The sequence below is a fragment of the Chamaea fasciata genome, unplaced genomic scaffold (assembly GCF_029207755.1).
Source record: "Chamaea fasciata isolate MVZ Bird 193981 ecotype frontalis unplaced genomic scaffold, bChaFas1.0.hap1 SCAF_2, whole genome shotgun sequence".
Lineage (NCBI taxonomy): Eukaryota > Metazoa > Chordata > Aves > Passeriformes > Sylviidae > Chamaea > Chamaea fasciata.
In genome coordinates, this window is record NW_027094087.1 from 109,260,924 (window position 1) to 109,277,532 (window position 16,609).

Genomic DNA, 16,609 nt, shown 5'->3' on the forward strand with positions numbered 1-16,609 from the left:
GCGTCACCGCCGCGCTCGGCTGGCCGAACCGCCGCCGCGCTGGGCCGGGTGCGGAAGGCGCTGCCGGCGCCGCCATCTTGCCCACGGGCCCCGCCAGACGCGGCTGCGCCGCCGCCGCCGGGAACGCGAGGAGCCGCCGCCACCGCCTCCCTCCGCGCTGCCTCCCCCGCACCGCCGAGCCCGTTGCGCGGAGCTCCCGCCGCCCGGCCCGGCCCGGCCCCGCCACCCCCGCCCGGCCGAGCCCCGGGCGCGCGTCCGCCCACCCCCCCCGCGTGCGCCCGGTGCCCGGACGGGGCGGAGCGGAGCGCGCAGGCCCCGGCCCAGCCCCAGCCCGAGCCCAGGCAGGGCCGCCGCCGCCGCCGCCGGGCAGCAGCTGGTGACGCAGGAAAAACGCCCCAGAGAGAGAGAAGCGCTCAGGGCCGGCACCCGGAGCGCGGGCAGCGGCGCCGGATTTACCCTCCCGCTTCCCGCCGCAGCGCAACCGAGTGGGAACCGGGGGAAGCGGAGCCGCCCCCTCAGAGCCGCGGCCCGGCATGAGACCGTGCCCCGCCGGCCGCCGGGCATGAGGCAGCGCCCAGGAGGGCTCCGGGCCGCCGCAGCAGCCGCCGCGGGACGAGGGGAAGCGGAGCGCGGGTGAGTGCGGAGCGGTGCCCGGGCGGGGCCGGGCAGCTGTTTGTGCTCCCCGGGGACGGGGCTCCGCGGGCCGGGGCGCGGCTGGGGGGGACGACGGAGCTGCCCGGGACCCGCGGGGCGTGAGGCGGCGGCAGCGCCTCCCTCGGAGCCCCGGCGTGTCGGCCCCGCACCGCCGTGTTTTGGAGGGCGAGGGAAAATGGCTGACGGCTCCTCATCCCCGGCTGCCGGCGGGGGGGAGCGCCCGGCGCCCTCGGGGGGCTCTGCCCGCCCCGCCGGGGGCCCTCCGGCCCGGCCCCCTCGGTGAGGAGGGCCCGGTGCGGCCCTGCAGCGCTGCACCGGCATCGCCTCCCCTGGCTCTCGCTTCCCTTCGCCCCGAACGCCATTACTGAGGTGGAGTGATTGGGGCCGCGTAGGCCCGGGCGACGCCTGGAAATCAGGCCCTGCCGAGGCGCTTTCCCGTCGGGCTCAATGAAATCCACCAGCAGCAGCTCGTTCACGCCCGCTGTAAACACTGTTAACACGTAGGCCACTCCTCTGGCCTCGGCTTCCAGCGCCCCGGCTTCCATGTACGAAAAACCTTCGTGGCTTTTTCATGCGATTCCTGCAGTTCGCCGCGCCGCTTCTCCTCGGAGTTGTGTCTCAGGGCTTGCCTGTAGCGATTTATTTTCGGCAGGACAGCCCTCTTCCCTTGCCCGACGTGTGCGGCAGGGATAGCTGCTTGTAGTTTGGCCGCAGATACTCTCTGTTATTGTCCTCGAGAAAAGGGGATTTCACCAGTCGGATGGGTTATTGGGGTTTTTGTGTGTTGGTTACCGCCGCGTTAACATGTGCCGTGCCACTGTGTGCAGCTTTGTTTGTATACAGTGGGAATGGCTTTTGAAAACGACTTACTTTGTTCTTGAGCGGTTTCTTTCTGGTAGAGGCATCCAGAAACGTTGGGGTAGTTTTTAAGATGCCATATTTAATTTTCAGCTTGCTCCTTCAGAAGTCCAGCTAGGTATTTTGAAGATTTGTACAGGACAAAAAACCAACAAAAAAAACCACGAACCTTTCAGAAAAGAATTGTTCTAATTAAATGTTCAAAGGACTCCCAGTCTGGCTGCAGACATATTGTGTCTGTCTCAGCTGTTTTCGTGTTATCTGTGCAGCTCGGTTTATTTCTGCACTGGTGTTCCTATCGCTGGGCGTTTGTACCAGCCCAGGGACCCTCTGAAGTGACGGCTCAGAGCCAGCACAGGGCCTGCTCCTGCTTTTCCTGACCTACTTGCCCAACTGGGGCCTGCATTTTTATCAAAAGTTGTCGAATTGAGATACTGTTTTGCCTTCCTGGGTACACTTGTGGCAACACTTGCTGTGACAGACCACCTAACTGGGGCTTCTCAGACGCCTGACAAACGGGTGGTAAAATTGTTACATTTGGGAAGGGGTTATTCATGGGTGTTTGGGGAATTGAACTTAATTGATTTTAAAATGGAAACAGTGTCCCTAGTAAGAAAGATTTAGGGTTGGCTGAAAGCTGTAGGCAGCTAACTTTATTATTCATATTGTACTTGGGGATTATTTTTTTTGTTTGTTTCATATTTTACTTGAGAAATTGTCTGGCCTCTCCATCAAAAATGTTGCTGATCAAGTTGCGTATTTATTTCAGCAAAGCCCGAGTCATACATGGGGGAGTTGGTTTGTTTGTTTGCTTGGGCTTTTTTGTTTGTTTTTTTTGGTTTAGTTTTCTAAAATAATGCTTTTGATTCTTGGAGCTGAAGTAATGTTTATTCTTTGAACCAACAAAGTACAGTAGCTGATACCAAGGATTTCAGGGTGGCATATGGAATACATGGATTGATTATTCTGTTGCAATACCCCAGACAATAATGATGCTCAATGATAGCTGTGTCCAAGACCCAAAAACATAATCATAAAGCTGCACTGGAAGAAACTCCAATTATCAGCATGTTTATGGGGAAGAAATTAACCAGAAGTAAATGTAAGATTGTATCATAGTAACTTTTCCCTCTCCAGTGGGTCTTACACTTTCCTTTTGTGTAGTTTGTCTTCAGGCTGTTTCTTTTGGGATGCTTCTGTCTTAATCTTGCCTGGCTGCTGCTTCATGTCTTGCAAAATTTGCCTTTGTGGCAATTTCCCTGCCCGTGGAATTGACAGGAACTCTACATCTGGAGGTGGGAATCAATAAAGACAGTGGTAACAAAACGGTTTTTGGTCTCTGTTGGACACTGTCACCCTTACATAAACATTTTATTCCCCACTTTGTGGTGCCTTTGTACTCAGGAACAGACCAGTGCAACTACTCTTGTGTTCTACAGGCACACTTTTAGCTTTATGCATTGTATTAATGCGCTGAAATTCATAGAGGAGAGACTCAAAATAAACTAAAATAGTGATTAGTGTTTATTTTGCAAAATTAAATAGACTTCTGAGAAAATAAAGGTACCTGTAATGCCTTTGTTCCAAGACATCTTATATTTGAAATTAAAATTACTTTAGGACCTTCCAGTATGAATACAGCCTTGGGTAAGGATGGGTAGGAATTAATTTATTTATTAGTTTGAGCAATTTATTTTTAAATGGCTTTGAAGTTCTGTTTCTGTCAGTTGTGTATTGCAAATAAATTAAATTCCATGGAAAGTATTTCTGCCCTTCCTGCTCTGGTTTAAACAAGTTCTGAACTTATTTCAGATATTTGAATGGAAGGTACTTTTGTGTTAGGCAGTGCTCTGAGTGCAGAGATGGATCTGTACCTGTGTGTATAGATATATATGTGTGTCTGTATATGTATTTACTCACTCAAAACAAAACAAAACAAAACTGTTCTGTCTATTCCAAGAGATCAAAAATAGGTATATTTTGAAAACATCCAGGTCAAGGTAGCCTCATATATGAAGTAAATGAATCAAAGGCATCCCTTACTGTTTTAACTTAAAGCAGGATTTTATTTTTTTTTAAAGACAACCCAAACCCTGCAAAACCCTTGAAACTGTAGTACTTACTTTAATTGTTTCTCTTGTAATCACAAGAGCACTTGCAGAGAGCAGTGTGAAAATGTAAGGAACTTTGCTGGATTTTGTGTTCATTTGTTCTCATTGTACATGGGAAGGTTTTTGTGTGCTGCAGACAGTTGTGTGCTGGGTTGTGAGCAGTAACAGTGATCTGAACACGTGCTCATGGTTTCTCTTGTGCAGGTTTTTCTTATGTGGATTTATCTTCTCTTCAATGTCTGTGTAGCTGCAGCCAGTTTTATTGTCCATATCACCCTGTTTCAAATCAGAATTAGGAGTTTAAAGCTGCACTTCAGGGCATGTTTTGGGACACAGCTTGGTAATGTCTGTGCTTCATTGCAGCCCTTGTCTTTTGCAAAGCTGGCAGCTTTGTGTGCTGGTCCTGGAGGTTTGTCTCATATCACACAGGTTATCTGTGATCTATAAATACACAACTTTACTTTTATTTTTTACCGCAGTTGAGCCTTATTCTGGTATTCCATAGCAGAGGAGAAGGAGGCAAGGAAGGTCTTGTGTTAGCACATGCAGTGAGACTGAATTTTCTATCTGGGAACTTTGAACTACTTTAGATTCTGTGTTAGAAAAACACAGTGACTTTTTTCCATGTATTAAATATGGTTTTTTGTTCTCTTACTAATGTAGGAACACCTGAAAGTTCTCACACTCTTATTGTGAAACCATAATTCATTATGAGTTCCCTTTTTAGAACAGTTATGTTGTACTAGCTGCTTCTCTGATGCTTAAGGCCAGAACATGACTTGGGAATATGGTTAAAAGAGGTTTCCTCTGCTCTTGGGGATTCCAGTATTTTGTTTAGAGTGTTCAGTAGAAAGCCAGGGCAGAAACTGTTCTGTCCTTACCCTGCACCCTCAAAATGTCAGCTTCTGCCTTTGTGATACATTGCAGTGCCCACCTGAGCCCAGTGGTGTGCTGAGCACGTCCTGTAGATCTGGGTTGGTAAAGTAATTTAAAATGGGTTGTTGCTGACATTACAGGAGAGCTGTTAATAACTGTCCTCACTGCAGAGGGTAGGAAGAAAGTAAATAAGGTCTTAAAGCAGCCAGTTGTGACTTCATATTAAATCTTCTTGCTTCTCTTGTGGTTTTTGGTTTTGGTTTTGTTTTGTTTTTGTTGTTTTGTTGGGTTTTTTTTTTGTTTGTTTGTTTGTTTTTTTTTCTTGAGGGAGCTTAACAGCACAACCAGTTTCTTCTGCATTTTCTGTTGTGAATTTTCTAATATTTGCTTTGTTTTATAAGAAGCCATTGGTTACTCATTTTATTTTGAGAGTTGAAGTCAGTCTGCTTATTATTATTAAGGCTTTTTGTTGTGAGTTGTTGTTGACGTGTTTTCAAATAAAAATGATAATGCTGGAAATAAAACCCTCTGGGTTATAGGTATGTTCCCAAGCTTGCTTTTTAAAAGAACATTGTTGATATATGACTTTCTTAAAGGATTAGTTACTGTTGACTCTGAGAATTGCTTTCGGTTAACTTTGTGTCAGTAGAGCTCTGAAAGAGACCCATGGGCTCTAGATTTCAGATCAGGTGTATTTTGAATGCTGGTATTTATCAACTCTTTCATGAAGTCAGGTTGGAGATGCTTTGGAAGCAATGGGTGACTGTCAGGAATGTCACTGTGGGGAGGTTTTATTTGTAGCATCCTTGATCTGCTTACAGAACCACTCTGGGACCCTGTTCAGTGTCTGAGTTTTCCTTACACTTGTAACTGCCAACAGAAAAATGTGATTTTCTTGCATTTAGATCTTTGCATGGATATTTCAGCAAACCCTGCTGTTTGGTAGTTACCATTTGGCTGTAGATTTGCTCAGAAAAGGGGAATTCCACATTGCATCATTTCTTAGAGATGTGCTTTTTTTTTTTTTTTTTTCCAAATTCTGTTTTTATGCTGAGATTCAAGACTGTTGAGGGCAAGACATCCTTGTCGTGTGAGTTTCCTCATATCCTCTCTGTTACAAACTGCAAAAGTCTTCTTTATTGTCACAAGTCTTCAAATGACTGCTTCAAAGCCATGAAAAGTATGTGGAGGGAATTTCAGGACTGTCTTTTCATTAGGCTTTCATGGAAAATACCCAAAACTGAAGTAACAGAAAATTGTCCCTGGAAGAGCCTTTCAGACAAGTGGCACTTTTTAGTAACAGTCAAATGGCAACATGGAATGACAGAAACAGAACATGCACCTTCCAAACTCCACAGGGTTCAGTCCTTGAGTCATTTCATTGCTGCTTAACCTTTCCTCAAGCTTCAGCAGGACTAGGTGGGGAAGAGGAGGTTTGGTTTTGTGTTGTCTTAGCTGGGACCACATGAAATGGTGAAAGAAGGAAAAAAAACTGTTTAGAGATGTGTTCAGTGAGAAGAATCAGTGGTGATGTCAGTCATGGTCTCTGTGTTAGCAGAGAGGATTTTTTGGTTTGGAGGAGAATGGCACAGGTGTGGGACACTGGGGACAGGCCTCTGCTGGCTCTGGGTGCAGCTTCAGTTCTCTTGTCCAGAAATCAATTTGACACTGAGGAGAAGAAAAGTCTCTTTTTAAATATAAGATACGAATGAACATTGTTGTCAAAACACTGGCATCTTGGTAAATGAGCCTTCAGTTGTTTATGTTTTTCTGTTGTTTTACCAATAGACTACTTCAGTGTGGTTTTTAAGTAAATTTCTACTGGATGAGTCCATGAATTTGGAAGTTAAGTGAGAAAAACATATCTGTTTAACTTAATTTTTAGGTGAATAGGTTGGTGAAATACTAAAATTTTGATAAACTAAAACCTTAAACTATAATTTAAACTTTATTTTAGACTTTGTAGATTTCTGATTTAGAAATAAAATGTTAATTGTTTAATAATTTCTGATGTTTTCTTTTAGTGTGTTTTCCTGAACCCCTTAGCTGTGAGGATTTCCTTTTTTTTTTTTAAATCTTAAATTGTGACATAAATCCTCTGGAGCTTGAAGATACAGCTCAAGTGGCTGGTTCTGCAGTTTCAGGTTCCAGTTTTGCCCAGCTCTCAGACAGTGTTTTATTACCCACAGTGGGACCTTAAAATCCCAGGTGCTTTTCGTTGAATGCCTATAGAGGTGTTTATATGGACACACGTGTGCACACACTCATGCAATAGACTTTCTCTAAGATGTTGGACTGACTTTGTCCCTTGGGTGAGGTGGTCATGAAGTGCTTTGCAGTTCTCTTGCTGTGTCAGAATGTTTTTGTGATAGTTTTGGTAATTAAGCAGAAGCACAACCTGAAAATTCTTACAGTTTGTGTTCTTATAGCAGTTCAGGCAGCTTGCTGTGGGTGACAGTTTGTGATATGTCTAGTGAAGATGGAGCTGGAAACACGAATTCCCTTTGTGAAGAGTAATTTTTTTTCCTTTCCTTCCATGTATAAGATTGGAAAAATGAGGGGTTTTTGTTGTTGTTTTTTTGAATGGGTGCGGCAACCATGAGTTGAGTGATGTTCAGTGAGATGATCGGTGAGTTCAGTGGTAGTGAAAGCTTGCTGTGAGCTAATGTGTAGTGAAAAAACCCCAGTCAGTCCCAGGCTCTGGTTAGCAGGTATATGACTGGGATTTTCCATTTGTCTGCACCATTCTGAGATTTTTGACTAGGTGAAGGAGGGTTTGGTAATTCATCCTGTCCTGAATGTTCCTTTTATTTTCTGTCACTTTCCTGATAATTGTGTGAATATTTGGGACCAGTAGAACTGCTGATATGTTACCTGGAGGAGGGTAGTGGTTAGTTTAGTTTCATTGTTGGCAAGTAAAAGCCAATATCAGGGTTTAATTTGGAGGTTGCACTGCACTGTGTTGGTCGATCCTTAGATGGTACTTCAGAAGATCATCCTTTTTCTGCAGTTGACATTGTGCTGATACTCAATGCATTGTTTGTGTCACATTTATCCGGGTACAGATTTCACCCCAAGGCTGAGGTGTTGGGCAGGTTCTGGACATTATGTGAGGCCAGCACTGAGCAACTCAACAGCTGAGGGCAGAGGATCCAAATCTCTCCTGCTTTGTGCTTCCAAGGATGTGCTTCCACTGTGCTATACCTGAAATACAGTGTGATGATTTGGTAGTGTTGATGAGTCACTGGAACTCTTTGTGGGTGTGAAAATACAATAAATAGGTAGTTTATGCTTCAGATGAAGACTAACTCTTTAGTTCTACTTTCAGTTAGTCCAAAAGCAAAATTTGCTTTAAATGTGAGTTTATCATTGGATGTCACTTAAGTTCTAAATTGCAGTTGTCCACTAGAATTCTTTATTCCATATATTTGACATAATCAGTTTCTCTAGTGTGTTTCTTCAGTTTAAGTTCTCGTCTTAGAACTTCCTTCCAGAACTGGAGGGGAGGGGGAGAAGCCTCAACAACCATGTTGGCATTTAAACAGTTCAGTTGCAATGATTTTTCCTTTGGTAGGAATTGTGAAGAAGTTACTTTGGAGATACATTTCTGTAGGTATAAAAAACTTTGCTTCTTACATAGGCTGCCCAAGTGTTTGCTTTCTTTTAAGATCCTTTCATGATTTTTGTGATGATTTTTTTCTTAATAAGAAAATTTTGTTAAAATTGTAGTTTGCTCCTACTTGCCTGTTTGGTCAGGTGTTAGTAATCTGATTTCAAGGAGAGTTGTCTTGCCTCTGCTGAATAGCAAATGTTCTGTTTCCCCAGAATTGGTGATGCTAGTTCTGTACTTTGGGGACACTTTCTAGCTGGGAATAAGGAAGTGTCTGCATTACAGACAGCAGTTTGTCACAGGGTGCATGGAGTCAGTTGTTTTTTCTTTGCTTTGCTGCGTTTGTAAATATGAGGTTGATGTAAGTGAAAAGTTTGTTTTCTTCATATTATTTTGTCAGGACTTGGGGTTTGTATTTCAGAGTGAATTTCTCAACAGAACTAAAAGGTTATTTTTTAAAATGTGTCCATTATTCATTTTTTAGCCAAATTGTCAGATGGCTCCGTGAAGTTACTTGAAAACTGTGTGTGGTGAAAAACAAATGATGCAAAGAGCCTTGGGAAAAATTCTGAATCCTGGTCTATATAAGCATTTTATAAGCATTTAAGAACCATTTAGGGGGATGGTAATGCATTCTGTGATCCAACCTGGCCTTGAGCACTTCCAACAATGTGACATTCACAACTCTGGGCAACCTGTTTGGGTGCTTCACCACCTTCCCAGTAAAGATTTTCTTCCTGGCCCCTCGTCTAAACCTGCCCTCTTCCAGCTTAAAGCCCTTCCCCCTTGTCCTGTCTCTACATGCCCTGTCAAGAGTCCCTCTCCAGCTTTTTCCTAAGTCCCTTTTATGAACTGGGAAGTGCTCTCAGGTCTCCCCAGAGCCTTCCCTTCTCTGGGCTGAGCAGCCCCAGCTCTCTCAGCCTGTCCTTATGGCAGAGTTGCTCTGGCCCCCTGCTCCTCCTGCTCCAGCAGGCCCGTGTCTTTCTTGTGCTGAGGCCCCTAAAGCTGGACACAGCTCTGTGGGTGGGATGTCACCAGGGCAGGGAGCAAAGTCCCTCCTTCCCCCTGCTGCCCACAAAGCTCTGAGTGCATCCCAGGGCACCTTTGGCTTTCTGGGCTGTGGGTGCACGTGGCCCAGATCACGTTGTGCTTCTTGTCCCCCAACACCCTCAAGTCCTTCTCCTCAAAGCTGCTCCATTTCCATCCTTCACCTGCCTGTGCTGGTGTTTGGGATTGCTCTGACCCTTATGTGGGACCTTGCATTTGGTCTTGAACTTCAGGTTCCTCTGTTTCCATAAATATGGGAAATGGGGGAATAGGAGAATGAAGCTTGTCATTAAACCGGACTTTTCCCTCCCCCACTCGCCTTAGTTAGGAACTCTTCCTCCCATTGGATCCTGGGCTCATTCAGTCAGATGGAATTGGATTGTCATTCAGTATTTTATCTGCAGTTCTTTCTGTAAATACATGTGTGACATCAGGCTAAATACTCAGTAGAATTATTCCTCTGTTAAGCTCGATAGGTTCTTTAGGTTCTTTCCATTCTCTTCCTGTTCCTTACCCAAACATTAATCAAAAAGCTTGTGTTGTCTTTGTGTTATTGATTAAGAACTGAGACACAGAGGCTGTAAACTTCAAACCTACCTCCTGTCATAACTTTTCAGTGGATTTTTGTTAGTTTTGTTGGCTTAAGTTGCTGTTGTACCTCCTCACTCTTTCTCAGTTTTCTTTTTCTCTCAATGCCCAGAAGAATGAGAGGATGACAAAAAGGTTAATCTGAAAAAGGCTGGTGTGTTCTCCAGCAACGTTTTTGAACAAGACACAGAATGAACTTTGGGGAGTTCTATAGACCTGCCTTATAAGCCAGAGATTTCCCTTTGATATCTGAAGTTCTGTTTCTTTCCTTATTAGACATCATTAAACTTCTGTGACAAATAAGGTACGGACAATTTTTCTTCCTGGTGCCTCAGTTGATTACTGTTTACCCAGGGGACTTGGTTTGATGGAAATGAAATTACAGTGGAAACCAGATTACTCTGAAAATTCCAATTAGGTAGGAGCAAAATGACAAACTGAGCCTGTGACAAATACAAAGAGCATGTTGTGTCTGTCTCTCATGCAGACACAAAATTTTGTTAAATGAAAACTGGTGAAAATGTCCTAAGATGTTGACTCTCACAGTGGATGTAGCTGTTGTACTTGGCTACTCATGCTCATGCTCTGTCATCTCTAGTTCCATTTTTTTTACCTGAGTTTCCAGGTAATGTTTGAATTGTAGAGTTTTGCTTACAGTTTCATAACTCTGACGACTTCTCTGTAACTTGCTGTAACTTCATCATTAAGTTGTCTGCTTGTAGTGAGATTATTCAAAGTATTACTGCCAAATAATTTTCCTGATTCATTGTCATTGTCAATTTCTGAGTATTCCACTGGCTTTATAATAATTTCCATGACACTTTGTTGCCTTCACCTTCTCAGACTTCTTGCACTTGGCATTATTTGCTGTGGCTGCTTAATATTTCTTTCATGACTGAACTTGTGCTGTTGGTGGACTGGCATTCCTGGCATTTACCGTTTACTGAACAGCTTTCTCTGTGTGCATTTTCCTGTGATATCCATTCTGCCCTGGAAGAATTCTGGTCTTTATGACTTTTCTGTGTTGTAAAGACTAATTTGTGCTGTAATGTACTTGAACCTTGGTTATATATTAGTTAAATATGTGCTAATTGTAATGATCTGTACTTGGTTTCCTTCACTTTCCTTCCTCTTCTAGGGTGTAATTTCGTGAGGGATTTGCAGTGATGCTGAAAGAGTTGGTTCTGTTCATGGTTATGTGTTCTGCCTGTTTCTGCTGCCATTGTTACTGTTCATATGGCATATGCTACAGCTGAAAACTAACATGATTTTATTCCTATCCTCCAGTAACCTTTCAGCCAGATTGGTTTCTTGATCTGCCTGGTGATGTGGTGATGCAAGGGCTGATTCCTTAGTGATGAAAAAGTGCTTAGCATGGAACCAGCAGGATCACCCTCCTTCCCTTCTTGTCACAGTGGAGACTTCCCTGATTTCAAACAGCCTGAGAGGCTTTACACTGAGCCAAGGCCTGTCCACATGCAGAAATACAATGAGACTTGTTTTCTAGAATTTATCGGGATATATTACTTACACTGGGGGATGAATTTGCTGTTTCACACTGAGATTCCGACAGTGGAAGCAGAATAGATCCAGGCACACACTGTGGTGGCAAAACCACCTTGTGAGAGTTCTGTCACTCACCTGGTGCTGGTTTAAGCCCTGCCCCTGAGAAGAACAAGTCCAGTGTTCCTCCTTGTCTCTCCTGGCCTGTTGGCAGGCTCAGCTCAGAAGTGGGATCTCTGTAGGCTGTTTTGTGACTGAAGGGAAGGCTCTTTAGCAAGGAGGTTTTATGGGATTGGCAGTTTATGGGATTATTTCAGTCCAGGGGAAACAGCAGCAGTGTGTGTTACAGATTTTTTACTTTGTGTGTGGTGGGTTGTGGTTTTCTTGAATGACTTCCTGGTTTTCAGATAGCTGCAACAGAATTCTTCAACCCATCCTCAGTCCATAGGATGTGATAATAGTTGATTGTCTTCTCCTGCATTTCTCAGTAAAGAAGGTTGTGACATGCTTTTTAATAGGCTTTATGGATACAGGAATACTGTGTTTCTGGGACAGTGGTGTCACTCCTTGGTTCTGTGGGGGGGAGTGAACAGTGGAAATAATTCTCCTATTTCCCACCCTGCTTTGTTCTTAGTGTACTTTCTAGGGGCTTCTTGTTCCTTTCCAACCTCCTCTATTATTTATCCTTTTGCATTTACATCAAGGTCCAGCCTTCATTGCATTGGCAGAAGGAACATGAAGACAGGAGACCAAACTGCTGTTCTATTGCCTCTTTCTACTTCCCTATAGAGAGGCCAAGACTTGTGAGGGGAGCTGTTACCCAAGTTCCCTGGAGCAGGTGGATGGTTCTCAGGGACTTGTGGAGCATTCAGCCTGCCTGGGAACATGGTCTGGTGTGAGTTTGGTTGGAATGGAGCATGTTCAAGGCAGACAGGATTAAAAGACATGAACTATCATCTTGTAACACCTCCAGGGAGCTTGTGCAAGCTTGGTTTTACAGGCAAAGTATCTTCTGACTGAAATGGTTGGAAGGCAGCAGAAAATGTCAAAATGTTTACTTGCAGTTATCTGGCATGGAGCAGTGCAGAAATCGCCAGGCTGAGTAGGCAGTTGGTGTGTTGAAAGTAGTTGGAAGTTTGGCTAAGTTTGTTAAACAGTTATGAAGAAGCTTATTGAAAAATGAATTTTAATGCTGGTGTCACTTGGTTCTGCATTAGAGATATTTGAATTACACTTGACAATGATGATGGTGGAGTTTGGGTTCTTGTGCTTAGTTTGTGCTGATTAAGCATAACATGAAATGCAGAGTTTTAAAACAAGTGAAATTAAAGCTAGTATAGTAACAGGAATGCTTAGGTATTTGAACTTAAAGCATTTAAAAATATCAAGGTATTTTGCAAAGTTATTTTGGTCATGATTCAAGAATGTAATCTGCTTCCAGCTTAATACCTGTGTTAGGTGCTGTATTGTGCTGTAATTATTTACAATTAACCAAGGAGTAAGTTGTATTAATTTTATACTTTGTGTCAAAATTTCCATAATGTGTTGAAAATGTCACAGAATATTAGACATAAAGACTACTACTGATGAATTAATTTTCTTTAGTGTTTGACATAGTTTAGAGAAGCCATTAAGTTTTCCATAAGGAGCCATAGAGGCTGAGCCAAATTTTTACAGGTCAGTTTTAAACTCCACTTTTCGACCAGAGTTTTAACAGTCCAGTTGCAGTATTGACATCAGGTGCTGCGCACCACAGTGACATATCAGGTGCTGTGCATAAGCAGGGTTTAAGAAATAGTGCACAAGTAACATGTAAAAATGACATTGTAGTAATAGCCCTAATTTACTGGCTGAATGACTTTAGCCAATATTTCAAATATTTATAGTCCTGAGTTTTGCAAAGCCTTAAGTGCAGTATGTATACTATAAATAAGGCCATGGTTTCAAGCTGCAAGTGGGACAAATCTGCAAGATGCCATTATCCTTCCCTTCAGATACTTGAGAAAGAATGAAGGTAGCAAAAGCCATTCAGCATTTAGCAGTGGCCTGGTAAAATGCATCAATCTCATCAGAAGTTACAGAATTCACAACGTATTTGTGTCTCAGGAAGAAACCAAGGCTGGGAATGGCACTGAACATGAGTGAGGATTTGGACCTCAGTATGGTTTGGTACAATCTTCCAAGGAGGGAATGTTAAAGGGTTATTTCCTTTTTTAACTCTGTTCCTTAGGAAGAATTGGAGTTGTGAACAGTATTAAATGGCTCTGGTACTTCAAAGGGAGTGTTTTGATTTAAACTTTGCTAATTAACTTTTTGATTTTTGTCTGCAGTTAGTATTATCTGTAATCCTGAGGCAGTTGGACTAGATGATCATTGGAGGTTCCATGCAGATGAACAAAATAATTCTATTATTAAACATTCCTGTAATTGGAGGAGGAAGTAGATATCTCACCATTTTAGCTTCATCAATCCTGCCTATGAAATTGTGTTCAAAAAACCCCTGAGCTTTCTCTGTGAGCTCTGCAGCGAAAGAAGAAAACAACATCCAAGGGAGTTTTAGAGGTTTATCTTCTGTTTATCCTCTGCTAGAGTTGGGGTACAAAAGTTCCTAGCAATTATGAGGGGTTTGAGCCCCTCTCATGAAAAGAAGTGAGACATTCTGTGGGTGCCTTTTGGAATTTACAAGACCAGTGTTCTCTAGTTAGCAGTAGGACCTGACTTGGAGAGACATTATAGAATCTAATGCAACCTAAAGTAACAATAAAACCTTCCTGCATAAATTGCAGAGCTGAAGTCTGGGGTGTGTACTATCAGTGGCTTCACCACAACCCTCACAATATTTGATACAAACCCCAACATTTTTACCAAGTTAAAGGTCCAAGCATTTGATGATGAAAGAAGAAAGGAGCCTTGAACAGTGCCAGGCTTGGGCATCCACAATCTCCCCGGGCAGCGTGTTCCATTGACTCACCATCCTCAAACGAAAAAATTTCCTCCTAATATTTAACCTAAATTTCCCCTCTTTCAGTTCATGCCCCTCAGTCCTTTTCCTGTCACTACCATTCCTGATGAAGAGTTGCACTCCAGTTTCCCTGTAGATCCCCTTCAGATACTGGAAAGTTGCTGTGAGGTCTCCACTCAACCTGCTCTTCTCCAGGCTGACCAGCCCCAACTTTCTCAGCCTGTCTTTATTTAGGGAGATGTTCCACTGCTCTTTCTAACTTTTTGTGGCCTCCTCTGGACTTGCTCCAGCAGTTCCATGTCCTTATACTGGGGACACCAGAACTGTACCCAGCACTCCCAAGTGGGGTCTCAGCAGAGCAGAGTAGAGGAGGAGAATCAAAAGATGTTAGAGACTACCTGATTTTCTGTACTGCATTGTAACACCCTTGTCTGATTAAATTTACAGGGAAAAAAACCCCCCCAGAGTTTAAAAAAATGAACCTTTACTGAGTGAAACCAGAATTATTAACGTGATTTTAACAAACAGGAGCACATTTCCTAGCCAAACTCTTCACCTAGCAATTCACAGTTTTATACTGTTAATGTATTACCAATTAGACAGATAAAACTACAAAATTACTAATAAATCTTGCACATGGCACATTGCAGAATAATGAGAGTTATCTGGGAAGCTTGGCATGATAAAATGTGCACTAACACAGTCAAGTGCCAGGTCATTTACCTAGGAAAAAAGCACATACTGAAAACTTTGTATGTCTTGGTGAACATGGCAAAAAGCACAGTTATTTTACAAAAGCAACTGCCTGTGAACACCACAATTGTGTGTTTGTAGAAAGAATAAATCTTAGCACTGTCTTTTTAATATAAACATGTAATTTTGGTCACAGAACTGATAAGAAACTTGTGAATTACAGCCTTTTACATCTAGGAAAAAAGTAAGTAGCCAGAAAGTTTTCCCTCCACATCAATTTGCTGCCCTAGTGAGATGAGAGTGCAGTGGGATGAATCCAGTATCTGAGAGATGTTAGAGAATGTGAGAGACCATCCATTGCCAAGGTAGCCTGGCTGTTCTGCGGTTTGCAACTATTTATCTACTCCCTTGCAGTTAGGGAATGAAGATGTCCTTTTAAGATTGCTCTTTCTATTCTTTGTCTTTTGGGCTTATCAAAGAAGAAAAAGAGCCGAGAAATCGGCAGACAGGAGCTACACAAAATGTACTTTTCACCGGCACTTTCCTTTCAGAAAAAATCAGAACTGCCAATCAGGCACACAAACAAAATCAAGAAGAGCAGGGGAACCTACCTTTTCCTCCAGCTTTTGGGAAGAGGTGCAGGATTTCCTACACAGGACATGGTATCTCCTCCTTGGTTCTGTAGCCACGAATTATAAACACAGTAAGGCATTATTCCAGCTAGGAGCTTTTAAGCTGTGAACATCAAGAACAAAACCAATACATCTAAAATGTGTTTTTTGCAAGTATTTTAGCTTGTGATGCAAGAAAACGTTTGACTGCTTGAATTAGCACACGGAGCTAAGAAAAGCCACTACCACCTATATAGAGATACACTTTCAATTAAAAGTAATGTACATACAGAGAACCCATCTTTAAACATAACTCCTAAAGCACAAATGATAAAGTAACAGATTCAGTAAAAGTGTTCTTTGTACCAAGTGGAAAGGGAGGATGCTGAATGCATTCCCAGAACACTGGGACTGGTTTGTGCTCGACTTTATTGGGTGGTGAACTTTGCTCCACAGCTTGCAGAGGTGTAGCTGTCACATCCATTTTTGAATTGGGTGAATCCAGGGCCAAACTGTGGGTTTAATCATCAGAAGTAAGAGATAAAGAGCATTTAATCCATCTTCAGTGCAGGCTTTAGACACACTGTTTTCTTGAAGTAGTGATGGATATAATGATACAGTAACAATTACTCCAGAGATGATAGATTACCAACTGTATTCCTTGTCCTTGCCTGAACTGTTCTACAGCTGCCTGAAAAGGGCTGGGTTTGCAGTTGGACCTGAAGTATCAACTCAATCCTGATTGGCTCTATTGCCAAGAACATGGTTTTTTGGGTTGCAGAAGGACAGCTTTGTGCATAAATAAACCACAGCCTAATTGGGAAAAAGTACAACATGACAGTGTGAATTTGGTCTGACTGAAACAGATTATATACTGAAGTTCTTTGGTATTTTTTGTTGTTTTAGTTTTGAAAGTGTTTCCTGCTGTAGGTTGTTCTATTAATACAAGGTAAAAGGAAGCCTTTCCCACTTCTTTGCATGTTCCTTGGGAATTCAAGAAAAGGGATTTATAGTAAGTGAAAGTCATGGTTCAAAACATCTAGGAATTTTAAAATAGATTTTTGCATTTACTAGATAGAAGTCACTTATTAAGTTT

The 16,609-nt window shown here is 42.9% G+C and overlaps 1 protein-coding gene across 2 annotated transcripts in view; it reads left to right on the plus strand.

The window, feature by feature from the left end:
• The first annotated feature begins 337 nt into the window (after positions 1–337).
• The window catches only part of USP9X (ubiquitin specific peptidase 9 X-linked), a 98,359-nt gene continuing 82,087 nt past the window's right edge, over positions 338–16,609 (plus strand). For both annotated transcript variants that reach the window (XM_066177035.1, XM_066177037.1), the window contains exon 1: positions 338–633. The gene's annotated coding sequence lies outside the window, so the exon portion shown is untranslated. The remainder of the gene's footprint in view (positions 634–16,609) is intronic.